At 41.8% G+C, this 18,052-nt stretch overlaps 1 pseudogene; it reads left to right on the top strand.

The window, feature by feature from the left end:
- Positions 1-4,521: 4,521 nt before the first annotated feature.
- LOC113614346 (transcription initiation factor TFIID subunit 9-like) lies at positions 4,522-5,468 on the top strand (annotated as a pseudogene).
- Positions 5,469-18,052: the final 12,584 nt, after the last annotated feature.

The following is an 18,052-nucleotide window of genomic DNA, read 5'->3' on the forward strand; positions in this document are numbered from 1 at the left end:
GGATAGAAAGCCCAGAGATAAACCCATGCACATATGGTCACCTTATCTTTGATAAAGGAGGCAAGAATATACAGTGGAGAAAAGACAGCCTCTTCAATAAGTGGTGCTGGGAAAATTGGACAGCTACATGTAAAAGAATGAAATTAGAACACTCCCTAACACTGTATACAAAACTAAACTCAAAATAGATTAAAGACCTAAATGTAAGCCCAGACATTATAAAACTCTTAGAGGAAAACACAGACATAACACTCTATGACATAAATCACAGCAAGATCCTTTTTGACCCACCTCCTAGAGAAATGCAAATAAAAACAAAAATAAACAAATGGGACCTAATGAAACTTAAAAGCTTTTGCACAGCAAAGGAAACCATAAACAAGACAAAAAGAGAACCCTCAGGATGGGAGAAAGTATTTGCAAACGAAGTAACTGATAAAGGATTAATCTCCAAAGTATACAAGCATCTCATGCAGCTCAATATCAAAACAAACAAACAAAAAAAACCAATCCAAAAATGGGCAGAAGACCTAAACAGACATTTCCCCAAAGAAGACATACAGATTGCCAACAAACACATGAAAGGATGCTCAACATCACTAAACATTAGCAAAATGCAAATCAAAACTACAATGAGGTATCACCTCACACTAGTCACAATGGCCATCATCAAAAAATCTACAAGCAATAAATGCTGGAGAGGGTGTGGAGTAAAGGGAACCCTCTTGCACTGTTGGTGGGAATGTAAATTGATACAACCACTATGGAGGTTCCTTAAAAAACTAAAAAATAGAACTGCCATACGACCCAGCAATCCCACTACTGGGCATGTACCCTGAGAAAACCAAAATTCAAAAAGAATCATGTATCACAATGTTCATTGCAGCACCTTTTACAATAGCCAGGACATGGAATCAGCCTAAGTGTCGATCGACAGATGAATGGATAAAGAAGATGTGGCACATATATACAATGGAATATTACTCAGCCATAAAAAGAAACGAAATTGAATTATTTGTAGTGAGCTGGATGGACCTAGAGTCTGTCATACAGAGTGAAGTCAGTCAGAAAGAGAAAAACAAATACCATATGCTAACACATATATATGGAATTTAAGAAAAAAAAAAAAGGTCATGAAGAACCTAGGGGTAAGACAGGAATAAAGACACAGACCTACTAGAGAATGGACTTGAGGATATGGGGAGGGGGAAGGGTAAGCTGGGACAAAGTGAGAGAGTGGCATGGAGATGTATACACTACCAAATGTAAAACAGATAGCTAGTGGGAAGCAGCCACATAGCCCAGGGAGATCAGCTCGGTGCTTTGTGACCACAAAGCAAAGGAGTGGGATAGGGAGGGTGGGAGGGAGACGCAAGAGGGAGGGGATATGGGGATATATGTATAGGTATAGCTGATTCACTTTGTTATACAGCAGAAACTAACACACCATCGTAAAGCAATTATACTCCAATAAAGATGTTAAAAAAATTTTTTAAGTTTAAAAAAAAGAAGAGATGAATGAATAAAGAGGATGTGGTATATATATACACAATGGAATACTACTCAGCCATAAAAAAGAATGAAATTTTGCCGTTTGCAACAACATGGATGGGCTTGGAGGATATTGTGTTAAGTGAAATAAGTCAGACAGAGAAAGACAAATACTATATAATATCACTTATATATGGAACCAAAACAATAAAATGAACTAGTGAACTTAACAAAAAAGAGGCAGACATATATAGAGAACAAAGAGTGGTTACCAGTGGGGAGAGGGAAGAAGGGAGGGACAAGATAGGGGTAGGGGATTAATAGGTGTAAACTACTAAGGAGTATAAGATAAATAAGTTACAAGGATATATTGTACAGCACAGGGAATATAGCCAATATTTTATAATAACTATAAATGGAATATACCCTCCAAAAATTGTGAACCACTATGTTGTACACCTGAAACTTAAATAATATTGTAAATGAACTATACTTCAATAAAAAAAGAAAAAATACATATGTGAAATGGAAAACCCAGCTTTGCAGATTGATAAGGTGATAGATGGCAATACCAGGTGTTAAATCAACTGAAAGTTGTTGACTCAGATAAATATCACACACACACAAAAATATATTCTGCTCTATTCGAAATCCTGTTGTCTCCACTAAATAGCTGTGATCTTGCACAAGTTGCTAGAATTGGGAAAAGTAGTGATATCAATTATAGCAGCAGTAAAATTATTAGTTTACTAATAATATTAATGTTTAATAAAAATATTTGCCTCAAAAAGATGAAGTGTGCCTGTTGTAGACAGCATATCATGGATCATTTTTCAAATATCCATTCTGCCAATCTCTGCCTTTTGATTGTTTAATCCACTTATATTTTATAATATAGGATCTACATCTACCATTTTGTTACTTGTTTTCTAAATACATGAACTATGTCTTTTTTGTTCCTATATTCCTCCATTACTGCCTTCTCTTGTGTTAAATACATATATTTAGTGTACCATTTTAATTCTCTTTTTATTTCTTTTATTATATTTTTTAGCTATTTTCTTAGCAAATGCCCTGGGGATTATAATTAACATCTTAACGTCCAATTGCCAAAGATAAAACAATTTGAACAACAAAATAACTAATGATAGCATTGGATTTTAACCCAATAAATAATATCCATGAGTCCATACTGAAATAAATGATTGATTTGCATTTCGCTAATAATTAGTGATGTGGAGCATCTTTTCATGTGTTTGTTGGCCATCTGTATGTCTTCTTTGGAGAAATGTCTATTTAGTTCTTCTGCGCATTTTTGGTTTGGGTTGTTTGTTTTTTTGACATTGAGCTGCATGAGCTGTTTGTATATTTTGGAGATTACACCCTTGTCAGTTGCTTCATTTGCAAATATTTTCTCCCATTCTGAGGGTTGTCTTTTCGTTTTGTTTATGGTTTCCTTTGTTGTGTAAAAGCTTTTAAGTTTCATTAGGTCCCATTTGCTTATTTTTGTCTTTATTTTCATTACTCTAGTAGGTGGGTCAAAAAAGATACTGCTGCGATTTATGTCAAGGAGTGTTCTATGTTTTCCTCTAAGAGTTTTATAGTGTCTGGGCTTACATTTAGGTCTTTAATCCATTTTGAGTTTATTTTTGTATACGGTGTTAGGGAGTGTTCTAATTTCATTCTTTTACATGTAGCTGTCCAGTTTTCCCAGCACCACTTATTGAAGAGGCTGTCTTTTCTCCACTGTATATTCCTGCCTCCTTTATCAAAGATAAGGTGACCATATGTGCGTGGGTTTATCTCTGGGATTTCTATCCTGTTCCATTGATCTATATTTCTGTTTTTGTGCCAGTACCATACTGCCTTGATTACTGTAGCTTTGTAGTATAGTCTGAAGTCTGGGAGCCTGATTCCTCCAGCTCTGTTTTTCTTTCTCAAGATTGCTTTGGCTATTCGGGGTCTTAACACAACATTGTAAGCAACTATACTCCAATAAAAGTTAATTTTAAAAAATGAATAAAGGGAGAAAAAATGATTGAATAATAAATGGGGATGAAGAAGCAAATATTCCATACAGAAGAATTTCAATTAATTTCATATGCAGAAAGAACGAGAGAAAGAGAAAATCACCCTTAGTACACCACAGCAATACCTGCTGCAGGCAAGATTCATTGATGTGTATGCATATGTCAAATTCATCCACTTGTACACTTTACATATGTGCAGTTTCTTGTATGTCAATTATACCTTAATATCACTGGAAAATGTATTAATCTAATGCATGCTATTCTCCAGTGAAAAGTTCATTTGGTGCCTCACTCAACTAGAGAAGGTAACCTTCCGTAGGCAGAGGAAGTGTTCCAATACTTATAGCTCAGGTACCAGAGCATATCCAGGCTCTTTTGGTGGTCTGCCCTTATGCCCACACCCTTACCACTTCCCACTTCCAACAGCCAGCAACTGCGTTTGCCTGATGGATTTCTCTAGCTACTGAAGCCTAGTTTGCCTGCCATATGTCAGGCCAGAAGTGCCAGGAAATCAATGGCCCCAGAGGAACTGCCTTCAACCAGTGACTGCTGGGAACTGATTGGTATACAAATATCCCAGCTTCCTCAACCCTTGGTTGGAGTAACTGAAATGCGTGTTCCACACCATTTTCCAGAGTTCCACAACAAGATTATGCTCTCCAATTGCCTACAGAAGTACCTGATAATGTATCTTTTATTGGCTGCCTTCCCATACTTGTCTCACTTCCTCACTTCCCTACTGGCATTTGCTTTACTTCCAAATAAACTACTTGCACTTGAATCCTTGTCTCAGGACTGGCTTCTGGGGGTACCCAAACTAAGACAAATATGTAGTGGGCACCTTTAGTGAATAATGAGCATCTCTTAGAAATCTTGCTAACGAACATACTCCTCTTGAATAGCAAAGCTACCAAGAACTTCAAGAGCCTAAAATTTGGCCCCTCCCTGTCACGTGCAGGGTGCATGTGCAGAGGCGTCCTGAGCAAGCGCAGTGAGGACCATGTTGCTTTGGAACATCCTGCTCACCGGTACAACAGGGATTGGGAAAACCGCACTAGGCAAAGAACTTCCATCAAGATCAGGACTGAAATATGTTACTGTGGGTGATTTAGTTCGAGAAGTCTGATCACCGTATATCACGGAGTCTGGCAAGATGGCTTCTCCCAAGAGCATGCCGCAAGATACACAGATGATGGCACAAATCCTGAAGGATACGGGGATTACAGAAGATGAGCCAAGAGTTATAAATCAGATGTTGGAGTTTGCATTCCGATATGTAACCACAATTCTATATGATGCAAAAATTTATTCAAGTCATGCTAAGAAAGCTACTGTTGATGCAGATGATGTGCGACTGGCAATCCAGTGTCGTGCTGACCATTTACCTCTCTTCCCCACAAGAGATTTTTTATCAGATATTGCAAGGCAAAGAAATCAAATCCCTTTGCCATTGATGAAGCTATATTCAGGCCCTAGACTGCCACCTGATAGATATTGTTTGACTGCTCCAAATTATAGATTTAAGTAAGTCTTTACCACAAAAAGTACCTACTTCTGCGGGAAGAATAACAGTTCCGCAGTTAAGTGTTGGTTCAGTTACTAGCAGACGAAGTACTCCCCCACATGGCCCACCAACCCAACAAACCATGTCTGTGTCAACTACAGGAGGGACTCCAGTCAACCTCAGAGGTTTACAGTACAGATGCCCACTTCAAAATCTCCATCTGTAAAAGCATCAATTCCTGCAACATCAGTAGTTCAGAATGTTCTAATTACTCCTTCATGAAATTAGGTTCAAAATCATTTTCATTACAACTAACATGGTGTCATCACAAATACTGCCAATGAATCATCAAACGCATTGAAAAGAAAATGTGAAGATTATGACATGACTATGATAATTTGCAATCTAGCTTTGATGCATGTAATATGTATACTTGGTTTTGAATCCATTGCACTGAGATTAAACATGCGTGCTGGCTGTTTCCAAGTTGTGTTTTAAAAAAACAGTATTTAATGAGTAAATATGGTTACCATATTTTTCATCTGAGATGTTGTGTTGGACTTTAATAGGATTAGAGATGGGTTTTCGTCAGCCTTTAAGTGTAAAAAATAACTTGTAATTCATCAGTTTGGGGAAAAAAAGAAAAAGAACCTAAAATTTGTGGGGGGTTTTAAAATTTATTTAATTTATATATATGTATTTTTTTGGCTGTGTTGTGTCTTCGTTGCTGCGCACGGGCTTTCTCTAGCTGCGGCATGCAGGGATCTACTCTTCATTGCAGTGCTCAGGCTTCTCACTGAGGTGGCTTCTCTTGTTGTGGAGCACGGGCTCTAGGCGCATGGGCTTCAGTAGTTGTGTCACGCGGGCTCAGTAGTTGTGGCTCGCAGGCTCTAGAGCACAGGCTCAGCAGTTGTGCACGGGCTTAGCTGCTCCACGGCATGTGGGATCTTCCTGGACCAGGACTGGAACCTGTGCCCCCTGCATTGGCAGGCAGATTCTTAACCACTGCGCCACCAGGGAAGCCCCAAATTTGTGTTTTTTTCAGCCTACGATATGTTTATAATTACTGTCTATAAAACCAGTGTGATTAAAAATAAGCAATAATATATGCAACTGACTTAGAGTTGATTTGCTCCTCACCGTTTCTGACGGAGAACTCAGGCAATGTTGGCCATCACTCAGTTTATTCTCAGCCTAACAGTATATATTTGTCTATTTGTCAGCAACTCTTCACCCCCGGAGTTTTTGTTTTTGTGATCCCTTACTCATTTGTTTTCATAAGATACATGAGAAGAAAAGACGAAAGCAAGCTCATTGCACAAAACTGCAGCTTTTTAAGGCGATTACTTATCCTAATGAGAGGGGGTGCTGAGCTCAAGGCTTGAACACAGTGGTTTTGACAGTGAACAATTTGCATCACGCATTAACGTGGCAATTACAAGCCTTGAGGAATCTAGATACTGGAAATGAAATGGTTCTGGAAATAGCAGCAGCTGACATGGTTACTTAACACCTCTGAGGGGAGAATGTTGGTAACTGTGATAGACTGCAAAAATTGCCCCAATTCTTTACCCTTCCCCGTTTCAATATTCTCTTTGCAAAGTAACTTTGCAGTGTTCTGCTGTGCCTTGTGGCTCAGCCATGTGGCTTACTTTAGGACACCCAGACAGAGACGAACAAGACACAAGCAGAGGCTTGAAAAGAGCTTCCATGATTGGACTGGCTCGCTCCTGCCTTCTGCCAACACCATGAGAACATGCGCAGGATGGCCTGCTGGTAGATAAGAGACGTGTGGAGCACAGCTGAGCAACCTCACTCATTTTAGCCAAGGCCATCATGGACCAGCTGACAGTCAGCTAATCGCCAGATAATGTGAGTGAGCTCAGGCAAGACCAGAGATACTGCCCAGCTGAGCCCAGCTTAAATCACCAACCCTCAGACACATTAAATTTTTAGTTAATATTTTAAGCCACTGAGTTTCACCGTGATTTGTTACACAGCATTTTGATGGAGACAGATAATTAATACAGTAAGGATGGAGACTGAGGAGTATATCCTTTCTTGGGCAATAAACCCCAAAATTCACATAAAATGGGTAAATTCAGCATGTCATCTGAATACTCATAAATACCTAGATAAGTGATGGATGGATTCTAAAACACCCAGGTCAGCGGGTGCAAACCGGTTGCCCACCATCCATAGAGATGCGATCCTATGCCATGATGAAACCATGATTTCTTGTCTTCTTTTAAGCCAGCAAGAATAATTGAGTCTATATTAGAGAGCTTACCTCCATTCGTTTAAACTTCTTTCACTGCTACGAATAGGATGTAAAAGCTAAAGCTAAAACCTGGGATCAGGAAAACTAGACTCTGTGTATCACAGGGTTCAGTCAGAGACAGAACCATGAAGAGTGACGTAGAGTAGGAATTTATTATAGGGATTTGACCTTGAGCAATTATGGGAAGAAGTGAAACGGTCTCGGTTTGGTTGCTTCTTCTGTGTCTGGTACAGAGCCTGGGATCAGGTAGGCATGAGGTAGGAGAGAATAGGGGCCACTGGAACTGGCAAGGAACAAACTGGAACTTGCATTGATCTCCAAGCCTCCAGCCGCGATGCTTTGGGTGACGAGCAGGAGAAGCTGGTGCTCTTGCCATGAAGCCACACTGACATCTGACCCAGGATTTGGAGAAGCTGAGGAAAGAGATCCCGCGGTAGCTGAATTGTGAACCTGACTGCTGCTCTGGAAACAAGAGCAGGAGATCGAGCAAAATGTGCACTCACTGTTAAGAGGGCCTGACTCATGCTGAGTTTCTGAAAGCGAACATGGCGACTGCTTCACTTCCCCTTTGCACACCTCCTGCAAATGTCTCCTGTGACCAACTCTAACTAGAAACATACAAGGAAGGGAACTCTGAGAAATGTAGTACCAGCTTCTAGCCGAGTCGACACATCACAAAGCCACCACATCTTGACACTTATTTGAACAAGTGAAAACTTGGCTGGAAATCAGGAGGCCAGCTATTATAACCTAAGCTTTCAATTTCTGGATGAAAACTAGAGAGACAAGAGCCATCCAATTCATCCTGTGTGTCTCAGGAAGCTTTTGACTGCAAGTGAGTCAAAGCGGCTTAAACGTAGGGAGACTTCTTGTCTCACATGAGAAGTTCAAAGGTAGTGTGGTTTCAGAGAAGGCCAATTAATGGCTCAATGATTCCATCAGCATCCTTCCCATCTTCTTGTTCACCATCCTTAGCATGTTGGGTTTGTCCTCAGGTTTGTCTCTTCATGGTCGCAAGGTGTCTGAAGCAGTTACAACCATCACACCCTCACACACTAACATTCAAAAGTGTCTGTTTTTGACTTGTGAGGAAACCTTTCCAAGAAGTCTCCCTAGCAGACCTGTCTTGACATCCCATGGGACGGACTGGCCATAGGTCCACCCTAAACCAATCACTGGCAAGGGGAATGGGATTATAAAAAGTTCGCTTCTTAGACTATGATTATCTCCTTGCCACTTTTTCTCTCATTTTGGTTATCTGCTTATGACATATGCTTCAAAGTACAATAATTAGGTCAAAAGGTATGACAGTACTTTTTAATTTTAAAAATGTAAAGCTAAACCAGCCCTGTTATTGTCTTCGTTCTTCCTTCCTGAGTTCATCATTGGAGTGTTTATATACTGAGCCAACCAGCGTCTCAACGGTTTAGCCTCCCGTGAATCATATGGGTACCCATTACCTGAACCAAACTGGGTTTCTATCAGCAAAGAACAACAGGAAAGACGGGCGGGCAGTGGCTTTTTGTGTGCCTATCCATTCACCCGGCATTTACTTTACACCTGCAACTGTATCAGGGGCACCAGATATGAACGCTCCACAAATAACATACAGGGAAGGGGGAAGAATCTCTTCTTGGCCCAGAGAAATAAAATGTGAGCATCATGTAAGTTCTGGAGGGAAGCTTTAAAATAGGCAAATGAAATGGCCAACAAACCCGTAAAAAAGATGCTCGATATATAATTAATTAGGGAGATGCAAATCAAAACCACAATGAGGTACCACTTTATATGCACTAGGCTTTCCCAAAAACCAGGGTAAATAAGTGTTGGTAAGGTTGTGGAGAAACTGAAACCCTCGTACACTGCCGGAGGGAAGGAAAATGGTACAGTTGCTGTGGAAAACCGTTTGGCAGGCCCTCAAAAAGTGAAACAGAATTATCATGACCGAGCAACTCTACTCCTAAGCATGTACCCCCCGCCACCAAATACAAATACTTGTCCACACAAAAACTCATTCACAAATAATTCATATCAGCAGTACTGATAATATGAAAAATATGGAAACAACCCAAATGCCCATCAATGAAGGACTAGATAAACCAATTGTGGTCTACCAGGTATACGACGGAACATTAGCCATAAAAAAGAACGAAGTCCTGATACATGCTACAGTACAGATGAACCTTGAAAACATTGTGTTAAGTGAAAGGAAGGTCACATACTATATGATTCCATCTACATGAAATGTCCAGAACAGGCAAATCCAGGGAGGCAGAAAGCAGCTTAGTGGTTGCCTGGGGTTGGGGGAGGGGGAATGGGCTGTGACTGCTCAATTAAACCCCATTTAAAGTATGGGGTTTCCTTTTGGGGTGACGAGAATGTTTTGTAACTAGATAAAGGTGGTGGTTGGAGACCATTGTGAATGTACTGCCACTGAATTCTTCACTTTAAAGTGGTGAATTTGATGTTATGTGAACTTTATGTCAATTTTTTTAAATCTAAAAAGTAATAGACACATGAGAGAAAATAGCTTTTCCCACCTTATTGTTAAGAATAAAGTGGTTGGGACTGCTAAAGCCACCCTGAGGTCAGGAAGAGACAAGTCTGAGGAATTACAACCTTCTAAAGACGGCAGAGCAAAAAGATGGAAGGAACCTGAGTTGTGGATAGGTTGTCAAGCCACTTAATTGATCTGCCACAAAACCACTCTTGCTTAGGACTTTTTATTTTGTAAGATAATAAATTCCACTATTAAGATGTCCTAGGGATGGGATATTTGCCAAATGCTTTCGTTTTTTTTCTCTTTTATTTATATTTGCTGCCTGGAAGCTGGCAGGCTTCTGGAGATTTCCCTGAATGATTTCAGATACTCCCATAGTCATTTTCCAGCAACTCAGCTTTTGAAAACACTCCTTTTCTATTTACCTGCAGAAACCAGACACGTACCATTCCTGCTGTTATAAAAGTCAAGCCCTGTGAACGTAACCACTTACAGAACCTAACCATTCCAGCCCTCCCAGAAACAGAGACCAAGGTAGGACAGAACACAGGTGCATCACGTCCAGATCCTATCTGTAGTCCACAGGCACTTGAGATTCCCCAATCAGGAGGAACCTGACCTTCAACAGAATGGATCTCTCTCTTTTTAGTCCCAATCTCACGTCAATTAATTTCAGTGTTTCCGTATACGCTGTGGGGGCCTCTTCCCAGGCCCACCACTATACGTGTACACGCATGCACAGGTGCACAGCTCATACCATGCTCCTGGAGAAATGGTTTTTACCTGAAAAATCACTCAGAAATCAAAATGCCACGAATCCCTCAACGTAGTACTACCTCAGCTTCCCCCAGCCCTCCCAAGAAAACCACCTTGGGTGGAAGTGGAAAAGAGGTAGGAGGCAGCTTTCCACTTCCTGCCTCTGCCCCACACTGGAGCCATGAAGAAGGTAGCGATCCTCTGGGATACTGGAGATACGGCTGTGGGGGGGTCCCATGTCGGCAGCCACATCTGCCATCAGCAGGAGCCATGGCAGGGTCTCTTTTATGCTCTCCAAGATGTTTTGTACGAAGAACTCAACTGATGTCCGTTGACTTAAGTTTTGTGTCAGTATCACAGCTGTCACAAATCCCAACCGTGACTTATGTGATGCTGTCTGTACAGCTGACAAAATGCTTCCACGTGCATCGTGTTATTTAATTGGGGCTACAGTTCCTTAAGGTGGGTCTTCTCGTCTCCACTTTGTGATAGGAAGCCAAGAAGAAGTTAGGAGAAGTGAATGTCACACAGCCACAGCCTGGAAGTGATCAGCAAACCTCCGGCCCAGGCCTTCTGATCCCAGATCTCTTGCTCTTTCTCCTTCTGTTCTGTGTTGTGGACATCTGGGGCCCAGGAGCCAGTACTTGGCCCTAGGGTCCTCCTCTGGAAGACGTGGGAGTCTCCAGGGACTCCTAACTCCCACCCCACACAGTCCAGCCATCTGATGCTCACTTTCCTAATGTCATTGTTACAGCATCTATTTATAACTGTGCTAAGAAATGCTGCTTTCATGGCCAGGCTCACGAACTGGGGAGTAAATAATAACCCTGCAGGACTGATGTAGATAGGAACAGAATCTCCTCTAGAAACCCACTAGAAGAACCCATTGTACCTCTATGACCTTTTTTTAAACTTTTCAAGACAGTCTCATAAAAACTATGAATGCTGGGAGAGGTCAGAAAGGGCTTTTTATGTTTTGGCCTCTCCCCTATCCCTTCCTACTCCAAACCCAGGAAATTCTTGGTAGAATAAGGACTTTGTATTAGTTTCCTATCACTGCTGTAACAAATTCTGACAAATTTAGTGTTTTCAAACAACATAAATTTCTTATATTACACCTCTGGAAATCAGATATCTGGGTACAGCATGGCTCAAGTGAGTCTTCTGCTTAGCGTTTCTCAAAAACAAAATCAAGGTGTGGCAGGGCTGTATTCCTTTCTGGAGGCTCTGGGGATGAATCTGCTTCCGTGCACATTCAAGGTGTTGGCAGAATCAGTTCCTTGTGACTACAGGGCTGATGTCCTGTTTCCTTGCTGGCTGTCAGCTAGAAGCCTCTCTCAATTTCTTTGGCCGCCTGCATTCCTCATCACGTTGCCCCTTCCACCTGCAAGTCCTTCTCACGCTTCACATCTCTCTGTCCTCCTCTTCTGCATTTAAGAGCTTATGTGACCATATTGGGCCTGTTGGATAATTCCCCTACTTTAAAGTCAGCTGATTAGCAACCAAAATTACATCGGCAAAGTCCCCTTTACCATGTAACATAACTACAGGAGTAATACCACAGGGCTAGGATCCTTGGGGCCAAAATTCTGCTTAGCACGATCCACCCTCTGGTGGCCCCCATGACTCCCATCCATTCCACATGCATCCATTCCTCATGGCCTCCTAGTCCAGATTTCTACTCAGTTTTTCTATGGTATTTAGGCTTTCTCTGTAATTGTCCTTAATCCTTCTGAGCCCCCACCAGCATCCTTTAATATCCGTATTTCTACTAAGAGTCTGTTCAAGGAAATCTAGGCTTTTCTCTATCATGCTGCCATGTCCTAAGTAAGTTACTTCACTTCTCAGGGTTAAAAACTTCCTCATCTGCATAATAATTCTAGTTTTAAATTTTAGGAGAGAGAATACTCCACAGAATGACCTTAATCGTCTTCTGATGGGCTTCGGATTTCAGCCATTACCAGGCTCCACAAGAAGAATGTCATCAAATGACCCAGTGGTCACATTTTGGCCAGTTTGAAGAAGGGGAGAGCAGTTTGGCCAAGCTGTTTGCCCATCTTGAAACCAGGGCTTTGGGGCTCTGAGATGATCTCTGAGATAGGAGCTCCTGTGTCTTCTACTTCCCAACACTGGACACAATGCCAAGGCCTGACAACCACCAACTGTCAATTTTTAATTTAATAAACACATGTCTAACGCTTACTAGGCACTATTCTAAGTGCTTTATATTAACATATAGGCACTATTACTGGTAACTTATGGATGAGGAAGTGAGGCACAGAGAAGCAAGTAACTTACTTAAGATCACACAGTTATTAAGAGACAGAGCCAGACATGAAAAGATGCTCAACACTGCAAATTATTAATTAGAGAAATGCAAATCAAAACTACACTGAGGGCTTCCCTGGTGGCACAGTGGTTAAGAATCCGCCTGCCAATGCAGGGGACTCGGATTCAAGCCCTGGTACAGGAAGATCCCACATGCCGCGGAGCCACTAACTGAGTGCACCACAACTACTGAGCCTGTGTTCCAGAGCCCACGAGCCACAACTATTGAGCCCAAAGTGCTGCAACTACTGAAGCCTCGCACCTAAAGCCCGTGCTCCACAACAACAGAAGCCACTGCAACGAGAAGCCTGCGCACCGCAATGAAGAGTAGCCCCCACTCGCCACAACTAGAGAAAGCCCGCGCGCAGCAACGAAGACCCAGCGCAGCCATAAATAAATAAATAAATATTTTTTTAAAAAAAATAAAACTACAGTGAGGTACCACCTCACACCAGTCAGAATGGCCATCATTAAAAAGTCTACAAACAACAAATGCTGGAGAGGGTGTGGAGAAAAGGTAACCCTCTTGCCCTGTTGGGAATGTAAATTGGTGCAGCCACTGTGGAAAACAGTATGGAAGTTCCTCAGAAAACAAAAAATAGAACTACCATACAATCCAGCAATCCCACTCCTGGGCATATATCCAGACAAACTATAATTCAAAAAGATACATGCACCCCTATGTTCATAGCAGCACTATTCACAATAGCCAAGACATGGGAATAACCTAAATGTCCATTGACAGATGAATGGATAAAGAAGACGTGGTATGTACATACAATGGAATACTATTCAGCCATAAAAAGAATGAAATAATGCCATTTGCAGCAACATGGATGGACCTAGAGATTATCATACTAAGTGAAGTAGGTCAGACAGAGAAAGACAAATACCATATGATATCACTTATATGTGGAATCTAAAATATGACACAAATGAACCTAGCTATGAAACAGAAACAGACTCACAGACATAGAGGACAGACTTGTGGTTGCCAAGGGGGAGGAGGTTGGGGTTGGGGTTGGAGGAGTGACGGAGTGGGAGGTTGGGGTTAGCAGATGGAAGCTTTTATATACGGAAGGGATAAACAATAAGGGCCTACCATAGAGCACAGAGAACTATATTCAGTATCCTATGGTAGGGACTTCCCTGGTGGTGCAGTGGTTAAGAATCCACCTGCCAGTGCAGGGGACATGGGTTCGAGCCCTGGTCCGGGAAGATCCCACATGCTGCGGAGCAACCAAGCCCATGAGCCACAACTACTGAGCCCGTGCGCCACAACTACTGAGCCCGTGCTCTAGAGCCCGCGAGCCACAACTACTGAACCTACACACCACAACTACTGAAGTCCACGCGCCTAGAGCCCGTGCTCCACAACAAAAGAGAAGCCACTGCAATGAGAAGCCCGCACCCTGAAACGAAGAGTAGCCCCCCGCTCACCACAACTAGAGAAAGCCCGCACGCAGCAATGAAGACCCAGTGCAGCCAAAAATAAGTAAAATTTTAAAATAAAAGAAAAATTTAAAGAAAATATCCTATGATAAACCATAATGGAAAAGAATGTTTTTTAAAAAGAATGTAAATGAATAAATAAAAGAGATGGAGCCAGGATTTGAGTCCAGGCAAACTCCCAACCTCATGCTTTTAACCAGTGTGCTATGCTGCCAGAACGCCATCCTTCAGGCTACCTCTTCTTATTCATTCTAACAGTGGGATCAGAAGAGGTGACAATAGGAAATTATCCTCCCACCCGACGCCACTGCCTCCAACTGGACCATCAGAGAATTAAGGAAGAGTGGTGCTTGGGAGAAGAATAAAAGGAGGAGGCTGAAACCAGAGTTAGGGAAGGAGGTCGAAAATAAGGAAGTTGGACATTAATGAGCTCAAAATGTTAAAAGTTTAACCTCTATTTCTCCACGTCTTCTGCCTCACTGCAGCTTGAAGCTGACTTCCAGGGATGCTGAGAAAATTTAGAGTTAGAGAGCAGAGTGAAAAACGGATCAGCTGTGGACTTCACAGAGCCCAGCAGGCTGAACACACAGTGGAGGCCAATTAAAAATACTTGATCAAACTTATGGCTACCAAAGGGAAGGGGAAGGAGGGATAAATTAGAAGTTTGAGAACAACAGATGCACATTACCATATATAAAATAGACAAACAACAAGATCCTACTGTATAGCACAGGGAACTATGTTCAATACCTTGTAATAACCTATAATGGAAAAGAATCTGAAACAGAAAAAAAATATATATATATATATATCTGAATCACTTTGCTGTACACCTGAAACTAACACAACATTGTAAGTCAACTATACTTCAATTTTTTAAAAAACTTGATCAAATCATATTTTAAATATTTTTTTAAATTACTGTGTCTATCAGAGGGAGGGAAGTGCTACTTAGAAGCTAAATTCATTATCAGCCATTCTGCCATCAAGGGAAAAATTCTTATTATTGAGAAATAGATCTCTACATTGTTTCTTCCCCTTACAGAGGCTGGTAAGGAAAGAATGAGAAAATACGGAAATGTGAGAGCTTCTATCATTCTCCTATGCCGCTAAAGGTGAGGTTGCAAACTGGCCACGCAGGGGCCGAGCTGGCTCGCAGACATGTTTTGTTTGGCCTGCAGAATGTTAGCCTGCACAGTGGGGTTTTTTTCCCCCCTCAGTGTTTTAAATTGGAAATAGTGGCCAACATATAAAAAAAAAATAGGCAAGAAACCTTTGACAGATGTATTGCAAATAAGTTCTACTGTTCTGCAGTGTGCCAAAACTCTCCTAGTTGTGAATTTTGACAAACAGAAGTTCCTAATTTCAATTTATCAGTCTTTTCCTTTATGGCGACTGCTTTGTATGCCCTGTTTAAAAAAAAAAACCTCTTTATGAAATTCATGAAGATATTATCCTATGCTCTCTTCTAGCAGCTTTATCGTTTTACCTTTCACATTTAGATCTAAGACCCATACTGAAATAATCTGGGGGCATGGTAGGGATCCAGGTTCATTTTTTGCCATGTGGATATCCAATTGCTCCAGCGCCATTTATTGAAAACACCCTTTCCCCACCACCCCCTACTGGATTATGATGGTGCCTTTATTGTAAATCCAGGGATCATATATGTGTGGATGTTTCTGGCCTCTCTATTCCGTACCATTGCTCTTTTTGTCTAACATGTGCAACAATGCCACATTCTCAGTTACTGTGACTTTCTAGTAAGTTTTGAAACCTAGTACTGTAAGTCTTGCAATCTGTTCTTCAAGATTATCTTGACTATTCATTGGGATGGACACTTAACACTGGTGCACGTATGTATGGATCAATGTTAAGCCTCAATGAAAAATAACAGAAAAGGGACTTTCTGGGGGTTAAGGGAGATGAGATATTGAGCCTCTCTCAAAGAATCAGAAATCTAGCAACACAGAAGCCTGTATGGCAGTAGTCTAGAGCTGCCTTTCTAGACACGGTGTGCAAGCTCCAATCTGTGACAGGCCCCACCTACCGCTCCCCACCACTGAGGAAGATGGGCCACTGACATCTCTCATCTTACTCTGGACTTGCTTCACTCATCTACCTTGCTGCTTGGATCCTGGGCGTATTTGAACGAATGGACTAGTTTAGCAGAGCCTGTTGCCGTAGCTCTGGCCATATGAAGAGGCGTTCCTGGTGATGGTGAGAAGGCTGCATAGCTCTGGATAATTGAGGGAGACGGAAGGATGGCCGAGGGGCTCCTCCAGAGCAGGTTTCTCAATATGCCCACTACTGACACTGCGGGCCAGATCATTCTTGGTGGTGGGACTGTCCTGGGCACTGAAGGATGTTCAGCAGTATCCCTGGATCCCACTAGATGCTCTCCCGAGTTGTGACAACCAAAAACGTTTCTAGACGTTGCCAAACGTTCCCTGGGAGCAGAGGCAGAATCGCACCCGGTTGAGAACTGCTGGCCTAGACCCAGAGCACAAACAGGAAAAAGGAAGGGAGATGTGTAGGGGGTATGGGCCCTGGGTTAGGAACACAGGCAGGACCCCCGCAGTTCCCATCTACCCACCTTCCCTCAACACGCAGAACAAGAGATCTACAAAGAAGGAGAGGAAGACCGACAGAGAAAGAGTGGATGGTGCCACGGGGAGCTGTGAGCAGGACAGCGGCTTCACAAACTCCAAGGGGCATCTTCTGTGTAAAATATAAGAACAATGTCCCCTAGAGTTGTGCAATGTGTGGCCCTAGATATAAACTATTTAAAAAAGCTCCCATCTCTCTAAATAGTCTATAAATTCTGCCCCTTTCCCATTCCGAGTGACTAGGATAAAAACATCAGCTCCTTCACCATTACCTCTGCCTCTCAGAATCTCCAGAAAGATAAAGATGCAGGCTCTCAGCACACGTGGGTTGAGGTTCAAGCCAATTTCATTTGCATTTCAAAGGTCCTGCATCACTATTCTCCGTATCTGTCTTTAATTTGCTTTGTGGTCCCTTTATTTCATTCCCCAAGCATTATCTTTCTTCCCCTTGGCTTTCCTTCAGCCTCATAGCATTGATGAAGTCTAATGCAGGGGTGGAGGCCTGTACCCTGTTCCCCAGTGATGTCCCAAGGATGGGAGCAGTCCACGCAGTTACGAGAATAAGGGGTACATTTTCGGTAGAAAATTTAAAAACATTAATAAATTTGACTAAAAGTCAGTCTGCTTTTATTAATCAGCGTGCACCAGCACTTCCAAAATTGTTTAGACATTTGTCAGTGATAAAACACCCCTCCTCCTGCCCCCGATTCTCTTGGTCTATGTTCCAAATGATTACTGTCGTTATTTTTTTAATACATATTTATAATCATAAGCATAAGCAACATCAGCAGAGAACATAAATATTTTACACACACACACACACACACACACACACACACACAAATATTTATGTCCTCTGCTGATGTTGCTTTTGCTTATAATGCTACAGGATATTCACAGGTGAACCTTGAAAATTTTATACAGCTTCTGTGCCAATTCCTTTTTCCTATCAAATCTGCTAAGAGGATTTCAGGGCAAATAAAGGAATGTATATCTGGGTTACAATCTTATTCTCAAAGATACTTTTTATTCAGTGTTTGAAAGAAAAATGCAGGGAGGGGAAAACCACTCCAATACCTGCAAACACTAAAGCTGGCTCTT

This window comes from Aethalodelphis obliquidens, unplaced genomic scaffold (genome assembly GCF_003676395.1).
Source record: "Aethalodelphis obliquidens isolate GAN/ISIS:26980383/991018 unplaced genomic scaffold, ASM367639v1 scaffold94, whole genome shotgun sequence".
Classification (NCBI taxonomy): domain Eukaryota; kingdom Metazoa; phylum Chordata; class Mammalia; order Artiodactyla; family Delphinidae; genus Aethalodelphis; species Aethalodelphis obliquidens.